This window comes from Neovison vison, chromosome 12 (assembly GCF_020171115.1).
Source record: "Neovison vison isolate M4711 chromosome 12, ASM_NN_V1, whole genome shotgun sequence".
Classification (NCBI taxonomy): domain Eukaryota; kingdom Metazoa; phylum Chordata; class Mammalia; order Carnivora; family Mustelidae; genus Neogale; species Neogale vison.
Window position 1 is genome coordinate 90580720 of NC_058102.1, and position 17750 is coordinate 90598469.

General features: G+C 36.9%; 1 protein-coding gene across 2 annotated transcripts in view; it reads left to right on the forward strand.

The window, feature by feature from the left end:
- The window catches only part of SLC16A7 (solute carrier family 16 member 7), a 177621-nt gene that overhangs the window by 17781 nt on the left and 142090 nt on the right, over nt 1-17750 (forward strand). The window lies entirely within an intron of this gene.

Consider the following 17750-nt stretch of genomic DNA (forward strand, 5'->3'; position numbering starts at 1 on the left):
GGCATCACCTTACCTGATTTCAAGCTTTATTACAAAGCTGTGATCACCAAGACAGCATGGTACTGGCATAAAAACAGACACATAGACCAGTGGAACAGAGTAGAGAGCCCTGATATGGACCCTCAACTCTATGGTCAATTAATCTTCGACAAAACAGGAAAAAATATACAGTGGAAAAAAGACAGTCTCTTCAATAAATGGTGCTGGGAAAACTGGACAGCTATATGTAGAAGAATGAAACTCGACCATTCTCTTACACCGTACACAAAGATCAACTCAAAATGGATAAAAGACCTCAACGTGAGACAGTAATCTATCAGAATCTTAGAGGAGAACATAGGCAGTAATCTCTTCGATATCAGCCACAGCAACTTCTTTCAAGATACGTCTCCAAAGGCAAAGGAAACAAAAGCGAAAATAAACTTCTGGGACTTCATCAAAATCAAAAGCTTCTGCACAGCAAAGGAAACAGTCAACAAAACAAAGAGGCAACCCACGGAATGGGAGAAGATATTTGCAAATGACAGTACAGACAAAAGGTTGATATCCAGGATCTATAATGAACTCCTCAAACTCAACCCACACGAAACAGACAAACACATCAAAAAATGGGCAGAAGATATGAACAGACACTTCTCCAATCAAGAAATACAAATGGCTATCAGACACATGAAAAAATGCTCATCATCATTAGCCCTCAGGGAGATTCAAATTAAAACCACATTGAGATATCACCTTACACCAGTTAGAATGGCCAAAATTAACAAAACAGGAAACAACATGTGTTGGAGAGGATGTGGAGAAAGGGGAACCCTCTTACACTGTTGGTGGGAATGCAAGTTGGTGCAGCCTCTTTGGAGAACAGTGTGGAGATTCCTCAAGAAATTAAAAATAGAGCTTCCCTACAACCCTGCAATTGCACTCCTGGGTATCTACCCCAAAGATACAGATGTCGTGAAAAGAAGGGCCATCTGTACCCCAATGTTTATAGCAGCAATGGCCACAGTCGCCAAACTATGGAAAGAACCAAGATGCCCTTCAACGGATGAATGGATAAGGAAGATGTGGTCCATATACACTATGGAGTATTATGCCTCCATCAGAAAGGACGAATATCCAACTTTTGTAGCAACATGGACGGGACTGGAAGAGATTATGCTGAGTGAAATCAGTCAAGCAGAGAGAGTCAATTATCATATGGTTTCACTCATTTGTGGAGCATAACCAATAGCATGGAAGACAAGGGGCGTTAGAGAGTAGTAGGGAATTTGGGTAAATTGGAAGGGGAGGTGAACCATGAGAGACTATGGACTCTGAAAAACAGTCTGAGGGGTTTGAAGTGGCGGGGGGGGTGGGAGGTTGGGGTACCAGGTGGTGGGTATTATAGAGGGCACAGCTTGCATGGAGCACTGGGTGTGGTGAAAAAATAACGAATACTGTTTTTCTGAAAATAAATAAATTGGGAAAAAAAAAAAAAAAGAATTATTTGTAAAGCCCTATGTGTGCCTGAAGAGTATATTCTGGATTTCATTGTCACAGTTTTAAAGATGTGACATATTCCTAGGTGTCTTGCAAAGCATAGCAAATCAGGTAGCCACTGTCTCTGTTTTCATAAGAAAATGACAAACATCAAGGTCCTATGGGTTACTACAATTTTAATATTGATATGATAAACAACAATAAAAAGCAAAGTAGTAAGTGGAATTATTAAGGTGGGGAATTAGTTTTTGAGACCTGGGATCTGTCCTAATACTCTCAAAATAATTTAAATCTAATTCATGAACTAAATGAACAATTCCCATGTGGTTATCTTGTTTATTATTCATCCAGTCACTCTGCCTTTCCAAATCTTGGGCTTTTAATTGTTAGAAAAAGCATTTATTTTACTGACATCTCATTCTCCCTGTTTCTCTGGATTAGCACATCATACGTAGAGACATTATAAAAATTTGAACTCCTTTGCTGATAAAAGCATTTAGTTACTGAAATATAGATTTATTTTATGGGGGTTGGCTGTCCAAATTTTGTGTAGTCCTGAAGGTTTTTGTTTTGTTTTGCCTCATTGGAGGCAAACACATCTGGTGTGTATTGCAGGATTACTAAAAAAAAAAAATTGAAACCATTCCTTGTTATCTGTAATCCAAATTTTCTTTTCTTCTGTAGTATAGTATTAAGCTTGTCGCCATATCACTGAATTGGTTAATTATCAATACCATTTATATGCTTATCTGCTGAATAGACTTTATAGATTTCCTTAAACACACAACTCAGCATCCCTAAATTACTCTTCTTACTACATTCTAAAGCTTTATTCTGTATACCTCACACTGGAACATTTATTAAACCACATGCCTAACTTACATAAATTGGTATATGGTTATGGATTTTAAAATATGGATGCTTAGTATTTTTTGCCAATTATCTTTGCATATAATATCTTTCCATTCTTTCTAATGTGATTGAGACCAATGAACCTAAAAATATTGTTGTACTAAATAATGGGGTAAGAGATGAGTAAAAATCACCTGCATTCAAGAAGTATAAGAGCATGTTTCCTACTTTTGACTAATGTTTGCCAGTCTACTAAAACAACACATTGGGCTTTTCCTTCTATACTTCCTACACCCTTTAATGTAATGAAAATTAAGATTTTGCAAAGCCAGTCTTTTTAAAGTAGAATGCTCCCTTCCAAGGTCCGAATGCATGACAATTAGCAGTCTCCACTGTTCAACACACACTCTTATGGTGTGTGATTTTCCATTCTTTTTTTTTTTTTAAAGATTTTTATTTATTTATTTGACAGACAGAGATCATAAGTAGGCAGAGAGGCAGGCAGAGAGAGAGAGGGGGAAGCAGGCTCCCTGCTGAGCAGAGAGCCCGACGCAGGGCTCGATCCCAGGACCCTGAGATCATGACCTGAGCCGAAGGCAGAGGCTCCAACCCACTGAGCCACCCAGGCGCCCCTGATTTTCCCTTCTTAATAGTGGTTCTGGTCATAACATACACGAAGATGTTAACGTCAAGAAATTTTGAAGAGAAATGGTTGTTACTTTTTATCACTGGTACCACCGTCCCCTTCCTCCTTCCCACAATTCACTTTTTTCTTGATTTTGTGGGAATCACCTATCTATACTGAAGTTTTGGTGCAAGAAATGGCATCTTCGATAGTAGAAATTGTTTTACTTGGAAACTGGCTATACTTTCTTTGTAGAATTTTATGCTGATAAAATTTTGTTTTTCTGTTCCTGCACTTTTCAACTACAGTACCTGAGCACTTCCATGGATCCATTTTATTTCTCAATCACACTAAAAATTCCATATGTTGGATGTATCTGAAGTGAGCATTTAAACTTTTGGGGTGAGCTCTTGCTTTAACATAAAGATTTTGCCAAATATTTTCTATTGAAGTGGACATTTAGCCTTTACCAAATCTGACTTATAAGGTATATACCCTTTTCCTTTTCAGATTTATAGGATTCAGACAAAGGAAAATTTAAGCTCTGGATTTGCATTGAAGACTTTCTTTGAATTTAGTATCATGGATTTTATATGATGTCTGTGTAAACTGAGCCATGCATTCAAAGAAACTTAGAAGTTGTATAGCCCAATATTTCACCCAGTGTATTAATATTATCTACTGAATCCACAAAAAGTGATTACCCAACTTCACTTAAAAGACTTGCAGGCATACACTGAACTCAACATCTTAAAAGAGGCCGTAGGTTTCTTAGCCACCTTCATTTGTTAGTAAGTTTAGCCTAAGAGATAAAGTTCTATGAATTGTGTTCTTTACATTTCTCGTAATCTAGGAATTGGCAAAATTCGTAATTGAAAGGCAGCCAGAGAGAAGAATATGCCCCAAACAAGCAATTATAATAAAGTTACCACAATGCCTTCCATTCACTTAGTGCGGGCTGTCTCAGGCACTATCTTAAATACATCATGTGTGGTCTTGTTTTTAGTTCATACACATAAGAGAGGTAACCATTATTACTTTTTTTTCCAGGAAAGAACAAAAGTACTGAGTCATTAAGTGACTCACCAAAGTTCACAAAGTTAATAAATAATAGAGATAATATTTGGGTATAGACATTCCAGATTCCACATTTTAATACTGAGATCATAATTTTAACATCTGAACTAACTGTTCAGGTCCTAGAAAGAGAGAGAGGGTAGACACCTACCCAACACATGAGTTCTACTGTTGAGTTCTATGTCAATACTGTTTTTGGTTTTTTTTTCTCCTTTTCTCCTTAAGCTATGCTAAGTGGGGTTCTGGTTTCTTGCAGCCATGGATGCCTGCCTTTGAAAAAGGTTTTATTAATCATGCTCTTCTCAGTTTTGACTGCATAAATTACTCTGAGGGTTATAGATTCATTATTGAAATTCTAGATGCAAAGCAAAACATACAACTTGGAATATACCTACTGCTTCATGTGAAAACTTCTTCCTCTGAAAACATCCAAGTTATTGAATTTATAATCAAGTATGTTTATGAAAGATTGCATATGGAGATATTACAGTATGGTCTGCATTAGAATTGATATTAATGAGGCAGACATCAACCAAGTGGTTTTACTTATGGGCTTAGAATGCAGTTTTTGCCATGTGGTGCTCAAGAAGTTATATTTCTCGGCATTTTCATTAGCTTGGAAAGTCAATGCTAAGGTCTTGTCATCAGTTCCTGTTCTTGGTTTTGCAAAAAGAATGATGTCTGTACTAACACCTCTGCAATAAAAGGATTTTAGAGTTGAGTGTCTTCTTTGAAAGGAACAGGAATTTGGTAAGAGAAAAGAAGTAAGAGTCTGTGTAGCAGAGGAGTAGGAGACATGCATTTGTGAGGAAGAGAAGTCAAGCATACAATAAGAATACACCTCAAAAGAGAACCATATGGGACTATTAATCGGAAATATAAAATTATGCACAAAAATTCACCCTCTCTGAATTTTAAGATTTTTTGGTCTGCTTTCCTTAGCCATGCAAAGTTGGCCCACTGATTGTACTTACAGGCCAGCTCAAACATGATCTGCTTTGACAGGCCAATCTGAACAGAGGCAAAACATATAATTAAACAGCCTCTGCCTAGGATTGTAGTAATAGTGAGGCTAAGCTGGAAGTCAGTGTGCCCCATTACTGACAGTTGGAGGAATTAGCTTTTAGCAGTGTTTGTCAGCAGCAAATCGGATTCAAGAGTTGGTGTACCATGGTTGACCATTGTTTTCTCAAGTATAATCTCTCTCTCTCTCTCTCTTTTTAAATAATGTGAGTTACATGCTTGCATCCGCGAGCCTGAATTCCCAAGCCTCATTTTCTTCTGCTCTTGGGGGTACTTTATGCCTGTCTCCACATACCGATTATTGGTTGTAGAATTCTCTGGCTTCCCAGTCCTCTGTGAGAACTGGGACACAACCCTGTTCATTATAGTCTCCTTCCATGGGGAGAGGAGTCCTTGAACCCCACCCCAGGAGAAAAATGTCCTGCTACCCTAAAGTGGATCATGTTTTTGGTAACTTCTAGCTGGCCTAGCCTTCAGGCTATCACCCATCATACACTATCTATCCACTGAGTCAGGATCCTGATTCACGGTATGGACTCTTTCTGATTATCACTAGTGATGGTCTTATGTCCTCTAATGATCACTCTGACTTGAATATCCCTTTCTCTCTGCAACTAACACTATTCACCTTGTACCAGAATTGCCAAGCTACTAATTGTTTTCCTCTTGCTCTTAGATTACAAAGACCTTGATGGTTAAATCATGTCATAGTTTCCTGGGATCCATACAAAGTATTCCCATGTATTTCTTTCTGGCAAATTAAAAAGTCTACTTGTAGAATCATAGGCTCATACACTACCCTGTTTGAGAAGCATCAAATTACCATGTATTATGTTTGGTGCTTCATGATACTAATTAATAGTTTAAATTATTTTGAAGTAGTTTAATATTGTCATTCTTTAATAGTATGCCAGAATAGAAGGTCAAGGTCCTCTAATGCTTCTCTTAGAATTTGGTTAAAGCTAAGATTGAGTGCAAACTATGCCATTTGGTTATGTGGTGTGAGTGTAGTTTTGTTTCAGGTTTTGAGGTATGTAAACATCAACTTTTAAAATTCACTTTATTAAAATAGAAAAAAATTCCATATAGAAGCTAGGAAATTGTAATTTGTTTTTTATCTTTTCCGTGTTTGTTTGTTTGGTGGGGGTAGGGGTGGTAAGGAAGTGGATGGTGCATTGAATACCCCTTCATATTACTTCAGGATTGGAAATTTGCTTTGCTTATACTTTCAGTATTTCCTCATATGTTTATAACTTAATTTACTTTTTCCATTCCACCCACAAATCACATACATTTTTGTGTTCTCTGTTTCTTCTGATTGAAGTAAATATGAAATTAATGCCACAGTCACCACCGAATTTTACACCCAGCGTGAGAAGGTGGTATAAATATGGTTTATTCCTCCCAAGTACTTTTGTGTGCTCAAAATAAGGTAAAGTTAAATTGTTAAGGGAGCTAGAAAACTATCTTTTAATGAAGCATAAGCTAACATTAGAAGTATCTACTTCACTACACGTTCAAACATTATTATCGGCCTACTTATATGTTGCTGGGCTGCTGTCTAAATCAGTATAATCTTCCTTCCAGGCCACAAAATAGGTAGCTGTTCCCCTCCTTACTCATGCTGATTTAAAATGAAACATGCAAATTTGTCAAACATTTTAGTCCACATATATTGATAAAATAAGTCAGACTGTAATTATCATTTTCTGTCATTACATAAAGTACTCGACAATTCTTTTATCCATTTTTTCTATACGAGTGTTTATCTTTTTATTGCTTAGATAGGTTCTTATATATCCTGAGTATTCTGTACATACATATTACAAATACCTTCCGACACAGGCATTCTTTTTCATCTCTTGTATAGTGTCTTTTGATACATTTTGAATTTTAATAGCTGAATTTATCAGCTATTTCCATTTTTTTATGTTTAATTTGCTAATTTATTCCTTAATATATCTTTTCAACTCCAAGGTCATAAAGATACTATCCAAAATGTCTCTCAGCACTGTCCAGAAGACTTTTGTCTCCCATCCAAGTACTAACCAGGCCCGACCCTGCTTAGCTTCCGAGATCAGACGAGATTGGGCGCGTTCAGGGTGGTATGGCTGTAGACTGTCCAGTAGACTTTTATACACTGATGGAAGTATTTTATATCTGGCACTGTCCGGTATGCTAGGCACTAGCCACATGTCACTTTTGAGCACCTGAGATGTGAAAAGTGCAACTGAGGAACTAAATTCTTAAATTTCATTGTAAGCAATTTGAGTTTAAATTTAAATAGAGTCACATGGCTGTTGGATTGGAAAGCACAGCTCCAAATCTGTCTTATCTTAAATGGTGATTCATTTACTGTTCATTGTACTGCATGGTGTGGGGGGAAGATCTCATGTCATATTTTCCTGTGTGGATGAGCAGTGCTTTTCCCTACTCATTGATAATGCCAGGTTTGGAATACAGAATAACTTCTGCATGCGTGTATGGGTGTGAGTGTGAATGTATATTTATTCCCTGGCTTTCTATTCTATTTCTTAGTGAATTTCTGTATCCTAGAACTGGCACACCTTAGTCCCCATAGCTGTGAAATAAACCTTGATATTTAGTAAAGCACATCCCCCTCCATCTGTTTTCGTTTAGAACTGACTTTACCAGTCCTGCCCTTTGGTCTTTCAATACATTTTAGACTCAGTTTTCAAGTTAAAAAAAAAAAAAAAGACTTTTTTCATTGATTTGAATCAGTACATCCATTTGGCAGTTTTATGATATTGAGGCCTTCAGTTCATGAGTATGGTTTATCTCTCTTTTTGTTTAAATCTTCCTTCGTGTCTTGCATTTTAAAAAACTATCTGAAAAGAATTTGCCATATTTTGTTTTATTTTTATTAAAGAACTACATAATACTACATAAAGATATATGCTGTCTTTTAAAGTCACATGTTTTATATTTTGTGCATATAAAAAACTTTGATTTATTCTTATATATTTTACCTATCAGAGTGACCAAACTATCTAATTAAATCTAGTGTTTTATTTATTGTTTTGCATCCTGTGCAGATAGATATATCTGTAATCTGTGTATAAAAAGAATTTTGTTTCTGACCCCTTACATGCAATTTCTTTTTCTTGTGCCTTACTATTTTGCCTATGACTCAATAAAACATTGTGTAGATCTGATAGAAGCAAGCATTCTTCTTTTGTTCCTAATCTCTTACAGTGATAATAGTAAATATGTTACAGATTTTTGTTTCATTTTTTGTTGTTTTTATAGATTTTATCCACGAGATTAAGGATTTTTTCTTCTATTTTTAGGTTGTAGGATTTTCAGATGACTTTATGATTTTTCCTGGATTTTATTAATGTAGTGAATTAAAATATTTGGTTTTTTTTTTTTATTTTTTTAATTTATTTGACAGAGAGAAATCACAAGTAGGAAGAGAGGCAGGCAGAGAGAGAGGGGAGAAAGCAGGCTCCCTGCGGAGCAGAGAGCCCGACGCGGGGCTCGATCCCAGAACCCTGGGATCATGACCTGAGCCGAAGGCAGAGGCTTTAACCCACTGAGCCACCCAAGCGCCCCAAAATATTTGTTTTTTAAAATATGTATGTATGAGGGCGCCTGGGTGGCTCAGTGGGTTAAAGCCTCTGCCTTCTGCTCAGGTCATGGTCCCAGGGTCCTGGGATCCAGCCCCGCATCGGGCTCTTTGCTCAGCAGGGAGTCCGCTTCCCTTCCTCTCTCTCTGCCTGCCTCTCTGCCTACCTGTGATCTCTGTCTGCCAAACAAATAAATAAAATATTAAAAAAAAAATGTATGCATGAATATATGTCTTTGCCCTCAGCTTTGTGACCTGCTCTCAATATTCACATGTGTTTTAAATTATTTGTTAATAATATAGTGAAAATTAATGAACCCACTAACCAAATCAAGAATTAGAATATTAATAGAAATCGAAACTTACCTGTGTTCCTCTCCCTTGCCTCCTTCTTTGCTTCTCATTCTGCCCCACTTCCTGACTCAGAATTAAACACTATTAAAAATTTTGTATTTTATAGTCATTTGCCTTCTTTTGGTTTTATTTGGTTTTAATAATTATATATGGACAAAAGTTTTTAATTGTTTAATTCTTGTACAATCTTTCATGGCCTCTTACTCTTTAATCACATTTTACTCCCTTCCTTTTTAGAGCATATTTAATTTATATTTTCTGTTTGATAATTTTGTTATCTGTGGACCTGATTCTCCATCTGTAGTTTCTCCTGGTTCTTGCTTAATAATGCCTTATAAATAAGCATTGCTTGGATCTTTGTCATGTGGGAGTTATTTGAAGTTTGGGCTAAGCTGGGTTCCCAGTTGAGAGAATCTGTTTCCTTTGCCAGGACCTAAGGCATTACCCAACACTGTAAACTGTTTTTAGATGTTTGAACTACCTTGATAATATGAAATGGGTTGCAAAGCCATGTGAGAGATGAATATTGGTCATGAATCCTCAGGGGATTTTTATTTTGTTCCCCTTCACCTGTGCCAAGTTTAGAGGCAAACTGTGTTCTTTTTTTTTTTTTTTTTGCTGTTGTCAGCTGTGTATTGGGGGTGCGTGTGTTGTGCATATGTGTGTATATGTGTGTGTGCTGTTGCAAACTTCTGGTACAGTGACAATATAGTTTTATTGGATTATAGGAGGGCAAATCACCTTTTGGACTTTCCATCTCTGGCTTGTTTTGGAAGCTGTGATCTATTACAAGCACACTTTGGGCTGTGAAACATTCAAGTTCAAGTCCACCCCGTTCATCAAATGTCCCGGGAGAAAACCTGAATAAGTACACCTCTTAACCATCTGGTTTCCCCTTTCAGTTAGTTTAATTCTCTGGATACTTCTTTTTTCCCATTTTATGTGCAATATTTAATTGCTTCCCATGGAGGGATTTTTTTAATACTACAAAATACAAAGACTTGCACAAATTAACTCAAGTAATAAACTCAGTAATTGGAAATACAGAGGGATTTCTTAGAGCCTAATTTCAGGAAGTATAGTCAGATCTTGCCGGAATGGTAATGTAGGGCTGATTTTCCCCCATGGTCTACCCATTTTGCATTTTGTTGCAATGATAAATGACCTTATACTTCTAGTGACCAACATAGTTCAACTGATTCAGTCTCTTCATGTGATTCTTCAAATTCTTGAGATTAAAAAATAAAATTGTCTTAGCTTCACCTGTAGATAGTAGTATGGTGGCAGATTATTTCAGGACGGTATACCATAGTAGTTAGAGTTCAGGTTCTATAGCTGGTCTGGCTGGATTTGAATCTCAGCTTCAAATCTTGATAGCATTATAATCTTAGGAAAATTTCTTAATGATTCTCTGACTCAGTTTCTTCATCTGTAAAGTGGAATGATAATGATAGCAACTACTGAGGAATAGATGAGTTACTGCTTGTGAAAAGTAGTGAGAGTGATGCTTTGTGTATGGTAGCTACTTAATAAATATTCATTATTTATTTCCCTTCACTTGATATAACCCCAGGTCCAATTGGCTGTGGCCTGGGGTTAGGATCATGTGTTACAAGCCCATCTACTTGGGTATGTTCCATCATCACCATTAAGAAACAAACTGAAAGAAGAGGAGGCAATAGCAAATACATCTAATGTAGACTGGTTAATTAGAAACAAAACAACTTGTCAGTTTGGGGAAAAACATTTTTTTAAAGATTTTATTTATTTATTTGTCACAGAGAGAGACAGCAAAAGAGGGAACACAACCAGGGGGAGTGTGAGAGGGAGAAGCAGGCTTCCTGCCGAGCAGTAAGCCTGATGTGAGGCTCAATCCCAGAACCCTGGGATCATGACATGAGCCAAAGGCAGGCACTGAACAACTGAGCCACTCAGGTGCCCCAGAAGGAAAAAAAAAAAAAAATTTCTTTTACATAAGAATATGCTTGAGTGATAAAATTTGTTACCTAAAGAGACAGATTTTTCTTAAAATTTTACATTGACTAATGTATGTTATTTATAACATTTCACAGCTGTATATTTTTCTAATTTCAGTTTATCATATATTTAGTGCCTCTGGACTTTCAATCTCATAGCTGATGACAACTTGGTCAGACTGAGTAAGAGAGGAAACAAATTTTGTTTGGTAAGAACTAAAAGGGTATATAGATTGTAACCAGGACAGTTTTAATTTCTTTGCCACTGACTAAATAGATTTAATGTTCCATCTGAATATATATCATGTGGAAGTTCAATGTGTACCAACAAGAGACTTTGTTCTTGCAACGTTTATAAATATTACTTAATATAGTTTTTTTTTCTTCTCTCTAGAACATGGAGAGAAGTTGTTTAAAGTACTCGACCTTTAAATGCAGAGTGTATAAATTAATTCATGTTATTACTTCGGTTTCACAGCTGAGTTGCCTTGTAAATAAAACTTTTCCCTCATTAGAAATGAAGCCAATCTTGCAGTTCCCGGTGGGTCTCCTATCATTTACACCATGCTATGCTTCATATGTTGACCTAGCACCCAAGAGATTTTATGCACAATTGGTGAATTAAACCAGAAATAATTACCTGTGGCATTATGTCATAACCTCAATGATGAAAAAAATCCATTAATTTCTTTTGCATTTAATTAGAAAAATTTAAATGAATCCTTTCAGAAGTACATAAAATTTGATAGGTCACTCACTATTTTGATTTCTTGTGTGGTGAAAAGTACATATCCCTTTCTTATGTAAACTGTGTAATCATGTAATATTCGTGTGTGTGTGTATGTACTAGTCTTTTGATTTTTATTTATCTTGTCATGTCAGGTGTTTGTCATTAATTTTGCTGGAGAGAAACTTTAGAGGAAAGATTTTTTTACCTTTAAGCAATGATATACTTTTGTCCACAAAACTTCAGAGGAGGTGAGATTTAAATATGAGGACTTTCTCTGGATAAATCTTTATTTAGTTCCTGTCTTTTTGTTTTGTTTTGTTTTTTTAGACATCTGACAGTGTTTCTCCTTATTGTTGTCTCCGTCACAGACTTCATTATTTTTTTTTTTAATCACCCAACACTATTTCTGAAACATTTGCCTTTTTCTTTCCTTATGTGTTTTTTCTGTTGTTTTTGTTTTTGTTTATTTTTTTCAGTGACACACCTGTCTTCAGAGTTTGAGCTCAGCCCTTCTTAGCTGATATTTTCCAGGTCTACAAATCTTGTCCTACTTGACCTCTTTGGATTTAGTCCTGTATGGCCATTGCCTCTATGCTGTTCTACTTATTGGTCTTCTTCTGTCCATTATTCGTATCCACCCAATCTTCCACATTGGAAACACAAGGTTGTTTTTGATTCCTCTAACCATCTACATCCAAATTTTCATCAAACCTTTAAGACTTAATAATCCTCTTCTCTTTTTTACAATTCTCCACATTACCCTCAAAGCAATTGTACCAAAAACCAAAACTAGTTATTTCCTTTTCATGTTTAAAAATTGACCTTCCACTTACTGTTGTAACCCTTAGCTTTCCTTTTACTGTCAAGCACTATCATATATTTTCAGTCTTCATTTTTGCCTCTTCTGATCATACATCCAATGATTCAGGGCCCTTCAAGAACTATGACTTTGAATATTCTGCTCTTTGTACTTGAAATAACCTATCAAAACTTTTCCTGCTTATCTTTCATGACTACATTCAGTTGTTGCTTCCTGTACAAAGTTAATGCCAGAATCCCACAAGAAGTCTTTATGGCTTTCATAGGAACTTAGTATACCCCCATTGTAGCTTTTAGCACATTGACTGTAATTATATGCTTTTATAATCTATCACCCCCTACCACGTAATAAGGGAAAAATGCATCATATTCTTTAGGTGTGTGTGTGTGTGTGTGTGTGTGTGTGTGTATGTGTGTGTTTTAATTTAGCACTTAGCTTAGGGCCTTACATATTCATTCATAAATGAATCAATTAATTCATGACCTACCCAGCACTCAGATTGAATTTTTCCATCCTTAAAGATAGAAATAACTTATTTCTTTGGGGAGCCTCGGTGGCTCAACTGTTTAATTGTCCGACTCTTGATTTCAGCTCTGTTCATCTTCTCAGAGTCATGAAATTGAGCCCTGTGTTGGGCTCTATGTTGGGATTAGAGCCTACTTAAGATTCTCTCTTTCCTTCTCCTTCTGCCTCTCTGCCCCCTTCCCCCTGCTAGTGAGCTCTCTGTCTCTCTTTCTTTAAAAAAAAAAATAAAATAAAAATTAAAAAAAAATTAGAATTTTTTTTTAAGATAAAAATAATTTCTTAAGACTATGTTGATTCTTAAAAGACTATTCTCTGTTTTTATTTATATGACTTGGAGTTCAGTTTTTGTCCATTAGTCAAATTACCTGCCTATTTACCTGCCTTCGTTCTGCTGTTGCAACAAAATCACATAAACTGGTGTCGTAAACAACAGTCATTTATTTCTGCCAATTCTCGAGGTTGGGAAGTCCAAGATCAAAATGCTGGTTCTTGGTAAGAGCCCTTTTCCTGGCTTCCAGATAGCCATCTTCTTGCTGTGTCCTCACATTGAATAAGGAAAGGATTAGGGTATAGGCAGGGAGAGGTAGGGGGCCCTTGACAAGCCTCTGAAACTATTCCTGGCAGGCAGAAGCTAAGACACGGTGAAACAGACCACCTGGCCTCGCATGGTCTAGAGTATTTTACTTTGGTGGCTGCCCCGTATCACAGAGAGTGACCAGGCCTCAAAGAATTAAGTCATTAAGGTGTTATCAATAGTCTGTGCTTAAACCAAGACAGGACAAGAATCTCAAAGCCACAAGCTTCCCAGTCAGTTCTCAAGAAAAGACTGTCCCTAAAAGCCCTCAGTGGCAACCCATTTGGGACCCCTCTCACTCTAGATAGCCGCTTCTTTCCTTTCTGCTCTAACCGTCAGTCTGTGAGATTCATTCTCTGACAATGTGAGACAAAAGAGAGAGGAGAAGAACAAGTTCTTTGTTCTCTTCCTATAAGGACCCTAATCCCATCATGAAGACATGAAGACCCCCACCCTCCCCCCCATGACCTCATCTAAACCAAATTACTTCCCATTATAATGTCATCATAATGAGGATTATGGCTTTAACATATGAACTTGGGAGGAGTTCACAAACATTGAGTCCATAACATTTTTCTTCTGACTATATCGGTCTGTCACCATTTTGCCATATGCGATGATAGAACAGTACTTGGATAACCCAGTTTTCTCAAATGATAATAATCAAATTTTCTATCTAGAAGCTCTGTGCCTGACTATTAAAATGATATGCCCTTCTCATATTTGTTTAAAATACTATATTATGACCAGTGTCCATATTATACATTAAATTACAAAAATTATCTACTCATAAGTAATAAAATGAAAGAAAATAGTTTTCTGGCCATTTTTTCTTAAGTTTATTTATTTACTTTAAGTGATTTTCACACTGAACATGGGGCTTAAACTCACAGAGTCTGCATGCTCTTCCCACTGAGCCAGCCAGATGCCCCTATTTCATGAGCAACTTTTAAATGGAAGTGGTTGATGATGATATTTATGTCATTTCTCTAAAAACCTTCCTCCACAAAGTATTTCAGAATGCGTGCTTCTGTAGAGTTTCTTAAACTCACATTTTATTGTCATTTCCCAAATATGTTATACAACTTTCTGTATGCAGACTTTTGATCTCTCAATTTAGTCTATTTTCTTTTACAGTCTGTACCTATTGATACTAAGCCTGTCCTTCAAGGGCAGTTTAACTTCCACCCTTTTTAATCATGTATATCCTCAGGACCCCAGCAAGAATAATCTATTTCCCTCTTTGAATTTTGTAACTTTCGGTGATTGAATAATATTTAGAACTCATTGTATATTATCTTGCTTTTTAAAATTTTTATACATTTCATGTAAACTTTTTGAAGAAAAGCATTTACCCCTTTTTATGCTATATAGGAGGCACTAAGGTGCCTTCTGCATAGTAGGTCCAAGTTCCTTGAAACAAGGAACAAAAAGAGTGTGAACTGGATTGGCCTTGTGGGAATTGTGATACTTCCTGATTGTCCTTTGCTTCTCTGTATGCTCCACTGAAAGCCCGGCAGAATGGTAGCTTCCTGTTGTTGTCACTTTCCATGATGTGCATTTCCTCTTGGGAGGCTCACAGTCCTTGCTTGACCTTGAGCATTATTCTAGCTTAACACCAAGTTGCATACATTCACTAGTGGAACACTCTTAAGATAAGAGCAGATTGTCTGTCTTTCATAGGTTAAAATATAATCCAGAACATGTTGCAGATAGTAATAGTTTGACATAGTTGGAAGATGATGCTTTTGAAGTGCTGTTTACCAGTGATATGAAAATTGGCAACTTGCTAAACCTCTTTGAGGCTTTTTTCTCATTTGCAAAAGGTGGGTGGTAAAACCTCTCAACAGGGTTGTTCCAAGTATTGAATGACACACACATGGAAATTACTTGGCTCATACTGGGTGCTCAAAACAAGTCAGCTGTTTATTCCGTGGATAAACAATTAAAATGATTCTTACTTAGCACAGGATCAAATAGCACCATGAGAAAATCTAACATAGTGGCTCTATGACCTCGCATTTTGGAAGTCATCATGTCAATGGAATATATGTGTGTTTAATCTTTAGTAGAATTATTGTATCACAGTATCTATTTCATAATAAACTTACCAGAATTTAATCTTTCCTGGTACTGGCTAAAGGTTGTGCTAGTTTTCTGATAAGAAGATAAAATGATTAAAATCGTTGGTTTCATGATACCCCTAGGGGGAAGGGCCTCAGTTTCCTTTCTGTTAAATCATATATTTAGAAACATATATTACCTTGTTTCAAGGACAAATAACCAAAAAATCTGACTGTGTTGTATTATGTTCTTTTGTACTGTATTCTTTTCCAGTAGGAGGTATTTATAGTTCCATATTAATCACTTAGGTAGTCATAGCTTATTTTCGGTTTAAAGTCAAAATTAGTTATAGGTCAAGGTGAAGTGGGGATTGACAGACCGTGCTTTCAAGCTGCATCAATTTGGCTTCCTGAGGAGTTTGACCTACTACAAAGCTATTCCTTCTACTGTTTTAAGGAATAGAATTTATTTTCTTACGAATTTGGGCTCAGAGCTCAAGCAAAAACAGAGTTCTTCTGCTGCTACAATAGGCCTTTGAGAAGCAAAAGAGATTCTGTTTGGGCATTTCTTTATAGCAAAATGTCAAGACAGTTACCTACTAGAGACAATCCTCAAGACTTCTGAGATAGGTGGGGACATCTGCAGGAAAAGAAATCGCTACTGGATTCCACAAAGCCAGGAAACACTATGGTCCATGCTTCTGTTGTGTATTATTATATATACCTGCCTCATTCATCCATTTAAAGCATATCTTGAGGGCCTTACATATTCAGAGCACTGTGCTACGTAGAGGCAGTTGGGAAAATAAATATAAAGAAAACCTGGTCTGTGCCCATATGAGGGTTAAATTACTGTGTGTGCATTTGCATGCATGTTTGTGTGGTGTGGGGAGAGTTAAATAAGCAAATAAGTGACTGCCGTGTAGTATATGACACAGAGAGAGAAATAAATAAGGGAGAGAAAAAAATTTGAAAAGGGAGGGGTCCCCTCTTATTGGAAAGGTGTGTTGGCATCTGGGAGTTAGAAGCAGATTGGATGTGTGAGAGCAACAGATGGAAGGGCTAGTGCCTGGGCACAAAGGCTGGGAAGGAGAGGGTGGAACTGATTTAACTTCATTGTAGATGTGGTTGGGAGTAAAGTAATTGAATTAAAGCTAAATGCTAGAATTTGGTATTATTTCACTTTTAGGCACATTTAACAAAGTGTGATTTAAAATTTTTAACTTTAATTGAAAAAGGGAGGGAATCAATTTTCCAACCCTAATTTTCTTTAGATTCTTTAAACCAATCGGGTTTCCCAACCTCAGTGCTATTGACATCCTGGACTAGACAGTTTCTTTTATGGGGGGTGTTTAGAGGCATCCCTGGCCTCTACTTAGGGTTGGGTCACAATATTTAAGGAAGCACTTGTTCTTAGAGCTGTGTAAATTAAATCTTATGCTTCCATGACCCTAAGAATAGGTAACTGTCTCCTTAAATGTTGAGCCCTGGGCACCTCCCTTGACTCACCAGAGTCTAGGACTGTCCCTGTTTCCTAGAGGCCAGTGGCACCTTCCCAGCTGTCATAGCCAAATATGTCTCCAAACAATGCCAGATGTTCCCCTGGGGAAAAAAATGGCCACCAATTAAGAACCCTTGCAAGCTAACCGGAATAACTCAGCATATTTCTATTTCATTTGTAAAATGTCCAAAAGAATCTAGAGAATGTTGGTAGGATGTGTGTGCATCAATAATTGAAATAAATAGACTTGAGTTCATTCTAAAAAAAAGAAAAAATGTCCATAAGAACATCCAGCATTGTGACTTTTTTTGTATTCTAGGTAGCAGCTCAATACAGGTGTATTTTGGGCAGCATATGCGTGGCTGATGCACACTTGGTAGTTAAGGTAGCAATACAGATGTATTTTGGGCAATGCAAGGATTTGCAGGGAGAGCTATGGAAAGAAACTGAGAGGGACGCCTGGGTGGCTCCATCGGTTAAGTGTCGGCCTTCTGCTCAGGTCCTGATCCACATCGGGCTCCCTGTTTGATGAAGAGCCTGTTTCTCCCTCTGCCCCTACCCC